The following is a 5031-nucleotide window of genomic DNA, read 5'->3' as shown; positions in this document are numbered from 1 at the left end:
CATACGGCACCCACCCATCAGATGCTATATTGGCCCCACCCACTTTATATCAATATTAACTATGGACTGGAAACTGCACGCTTCGGATGATCCTGACCATAGACTCACTGAACCAACATCATATCAGATGGTGAGAACCACATGTGGGTGCTATTTCTAAGCTAAGGCATCGTACAAGCGTGTGGTTCACGAGATCATGCTGATGTCATGTGGGTGGGCCCAAAATACTTAAGACCCATGTCTCATAATATCAGTGTACAATTGCAGAATGATCTCTCAACCGTACGCGTGGCAGGATGATTAATCAATCAAGCGTGTCCATCGAGAGTGACCATCTATTGCCCCTAATGATGTGGACGGGAAATGGTCCAAACTAAACTTATGATCACATAATCCTAGCCATCTGAGCAGTCCCTCATAGAGAAGTGGATGACAAAGGTGATTGATGGTCATCATTGATTGCCAGGATTGTGTCTTATATGTGATTTTTGAGGAATATCATCCACGATGGATGACACTGGATGGATGGCACGGATTGATACGTGATACTGCCACGTAATGTGGATGATGGGGCTTACCAGGGGGAAAACACACGCACACATTAAAAATGTTCTCACCCTTTTAACCATTTGATCCTGCCTTTGCATTAGATGGCTTCGAATAATCCAAGTGTTGAAATAATTCTATCTGAGCTTCTATTTTTTTTTTTTAAAGTGTTCCCTTTCAAAATGAGGCCCATTACGTAAACGGTTTGGATCATTAAAAGGGACCTCAATGAAAATGCTAATGCCGAAGTATCCTTGTATCCTTGTTACATTCGTAAAAAGGTTATATCAGTAGCTAACCATGTTTCAGGAGTTATGATACTGAGGGATTCGGTAGGCATGTGGGGGAGTGACACGTACGGGCAATTTGATTAAGGCCCATGTCGTCCATCAAGTGCTCCACCTCATTTGACCAGGGAGCCTGAATATCAGGTGGGCCACCCCATGGGGAGCAACGTAAAACCATGCCTAAGACATTTAAAATTCACGTTGTATGGCCAACCTTGGTTTTAGAATGGCCTAACTTTGGAACACGCCTTCACCCCATTGGGCACGGCAGATGAATGGATTGGATGGAGTATTACACACGACGGTGGGCCCCACACCCAATGCGGAAGATTTTAATGGTGGGTGTCCCATCCCAACTGTTTGGGTGGCGACGTGGCGTAACTGATAGACAGTACTGTGGATCTCTTGCACACACGACCTACCTTATCTATGCAACTCACTCCCTATCTATGCCTAGGCCGATTCTTGTTAGTGTTTTCCATCGTAGAGCTACGACTGGACGAATGGTAGCATACGACTGCGCTGTATCCTTCGAATCTGGCTTCATCTTTCAATATCAAAATCATTTGTACAATCAGGCTTTTGTTTTTAAAAAAACCTTGGATGGAGGATTTTTAAAAGAAACAGAAGATCATGTACCCTAATATTTCAACCCTTGGATCATTCCAATTCTTTCATTGGACGGTACTTTCAACATTTCAAATTCGAATAAACAAAAGAGTTGAAATATTTCAATACGAGAGTTTTCTTTATTATCCTTTATCCATACTTTGGCCCACGTGTTTGTGTCTTGAGTCATTGAAAATATCTAGATACAACTGCTAGTCCCAATATATTATGTTGCAATACGTGGGAAGTACGAATAGCAATAAACAATCTATGTTGGTCATCCTTGCCATCAATCAATTTCAACCTTCAATGGTGGACCACAGGCCTAAAAATCAGGCCAATCAATGATTTACGTGAGGCCACGCTACATACAATAATCGAGAGTAGATATCCACCCATTGAAAACTTCATAATTGTTTATAAAACCTACTGAGATATGGTTCAAAAATCTAGCCCATCTATTGTGTGTGTTGCACTTGGATAAAACGTTACACTAATTTTCAGCCATAAAAAAACTTAGTTGGGCCACGCCAAATGAATTTAGATGTTTCAAGTTGACATGGCCCACTCGGGCTTCAAATATGGCTGATTTTTGATATTTTCAGTAACATAAAGGGGACCAACGAAATGCAAAGTGCGAATGTCCCACATAAATCATAGTAGATCTCAACTTCATGGGAAGTTCTCATGAGTTCGACCTTATAGTACCATTTCTCTCTCTCTCTCACACACACATACGCTTAGCTACGCACCGAGTTTCTGTCTCTAGCGAGCCTCTTCTCCCTATTCTTGTGCGCAAGTTTGAAAGACCGAGTTTCTGTCTCTAGCGCGCCTCTTCTCCCTATTCTTTCTCCGAAGGATGCGGTGGAAACCTTTCACGTGAAATTCTTCCGCTGGGATGCTGGATGGGTCCCATCAAGATGTTAGTGATAAATCAACGCCGTCCATACATTTTTAAAAATAATTTTATGGCATAAACCCAAAACTGAGATAGATCAAAATCTCAAGTGGGCCACATAGTGTTGATTGAACTCTCACCATTAAAAACTTCCTGGGGCTACCGAAGTTTTGGATCAAGCTAATATTTGTTTTTTGCCATCATCCATGTCTGTATGACCTAATCTACAGGTTGGATGTCAAATAAACATCATGGTGGGCCTTAAAAAATTTTAACGGTGAGAATCATTATCACCGTTGCTTCCTGTGGTGTGGTCCACTTGAGATTTGGATATGCCTCAGTTTTCGGATAATGCCCTGAAATGATAAGTAAAAATGGATGGACAGTGTGGATAAAACCCATACATCAGATGACCACTCAAAGCTCCTGTTCATTCATAGCTGGAGACGGGTGGCGGTAGGACGCGATCCATGCTGATTTTACGAGAAGTTACTGGACGCGGATTAGCTACCTACAGGTCGAGCAGCGTGACTAGATACTGAACTATATTATCAAATTATGTGGGATCCATCATGATATATGTGTTACATCCACATCGTCCATCCATTTGGAGAGATTATTTTAGGACGCGGATTAAATACTGACAGGTTCAGTAGCGAGTCGACTACTAAAGTGACGTCACCAAGTCCATGGCCCCACTATGATGTATGTGTCATATCCACACCGTCCATCCATTTTTGGATATCATTTTAGGGAATGAACCAAAGAATGAGGCAAATAAAAATCTGTAGTGGACCTCACCAAAGAAAATAGTGGGGAGAGTGATCTCCACCGTTGAAACTATCCTAAGGCCCATCATAATGTTTATTTGAAATCAAACTTATTCAAAAGTTAAAAAAGACATGAAATAAGGGAAAACACAAATATTTGCTTGATCTAAAACTTTTGCGGCCTTTAGAAGTTTTTAATGGTGGGCGTCACTGTCTCACTGTTTTCTGTGTTGGGGTCCACTGAAGCTTTGGATTTAACTCGTTCTTTGGTTATTGCCCTAAAATGATCTCTTCAAATGGATGGAAGGTGTGGATGCAAAACATACATCATGGTGGGGTCTATAGAATTTGTTGACATCACTTCACTAGCTAGTCTTGCTACTTAACCAGTCCATAGTTAATCCACGCCTATTATTTTAGGGCATAAAGCAAAGAATAAGGCATATCCAAAGTTGTAGTGAACCCCACCACATAAAATGGTGGGGAGAGTGATGCCCACTGTTGATAACAAAGTTATGAGAAGCTTCCAATAAGGTCGAGCTATGTGTGCCCCATTATGATATATGGTAGACATCTTTGTTATCGATCAGATGGACCATTCCTTAACTAAATGTTCCTAATCCATGTGTTGAAGTGCTCCCCACATGCATAATAATAATAAAGAAAAAACTTAAAGCAAACAAAACTTATGGTCAACATTCAACACGCATGGGCTTGTTTAATTGAGAATTAGAATGTCATCTGTAGAATATAAGATATGCATATGAAGTTGGGTCAGGTCCGGTTCGGGCTTAAATAACTTGAGCTATACTTGGCTCAAAAATATAATCAAGCTACGCATTTTAGGCCCTAGCCAGCACACAAGCCAAACTAATAGATCCAAGCCTAATCCCAAGCCAGTAGAATTGTTAGGCCACCAAGCCCATTGCCATCCTTACCCACAATCTCTCATGAGAATATTTAATTTTCAAAATTAAACAATATAAATGATGGGTCCAACTTTAGATCAATTATAAGTCAAACATAAAAGAAAAATGTAATTAATTCAAATTAAACGGTGCCAACTTTACTTTAAATATATCATAAAATAATATAAAATAATGAAATGATAGTTAAGTTATTAGATTAGTCGATGCATTATGAACGGTACTTTGTATATTTAATTTAAAATTCATAATAACACACATACATATAGAGAGGGGAATGCTCACCAAAAGCAAAAGGTCAGAAATGACTTGATTTCAGTGAGAAAATATCCATCCATTTGATGTTTAAGATAGTTAGTCCAATCAAGGCAATATTTTGTTAGTTACCAATCTATGGCTGATCCCGAAAGTGACACGTGTACGGTGCACGATCTGATGTAACGTTTCCTTTCGTGGGCTTTCAGTGGCTATCCTTTTGTGGTGTTTTTTCATAGTGGGGTTTCCACCTGATAAGGTCACAAAAGGCATCATCATACATCCTTTTCCACCGTCAACTTCTTCGGTGCTCTACAGTGTACCCAACTGGAAGTGAGAAAAACTTCAATGCTCTGGCAGAGTTGGATGGATGATACACAGGCAGTTAGAACTTGCATACGTGGCATGAAAATAAGTCAAATTAAACCGTCCAAATTATGGATCCCAGCTTACATATATCATGTATGCGAAATTACGCTCATTTGATTATGTAAGAGTGGCATTAGTGGATATTTATTGGATAGCTTAAGTTGAAAAAATCCAATGGTCCAATTTCAACAGACAAGTGTCCACGACCTAGAGGTTATGATTTTGTAACTATTACTTAGTGATAGTATGTCCACAAATTAATGGACTTACTTTTAGTTAATGCATGCCATGTGTTCAAATTCTCATTGCCTGTGTATTAAGCATCACATTCTGCCAGAGTATAAATACTCGAGAAATTTACGACTGTGGAC

The sequence above is a fragment of the Magnolia sinica genome, chromosome 3 (assembly GCF_029962835.1).
Source record: "Magnolia sinica isolate HGM2019 chromosome 3, MsV1, whole genome shotgun sequence".
In the NCBI taxonomy this organism is placed as follows: Eukaryota; Viridiplantae; Streptophyta; class Magnoliopsida; order Magnoliales; family Magnoliaceae; genus Magnolia; species Magnolia sinica.
The sequence above is the reverse complement of the archived record's forward strand: the minus strand, read 5'-3'. Positions refer to the sequence as shown.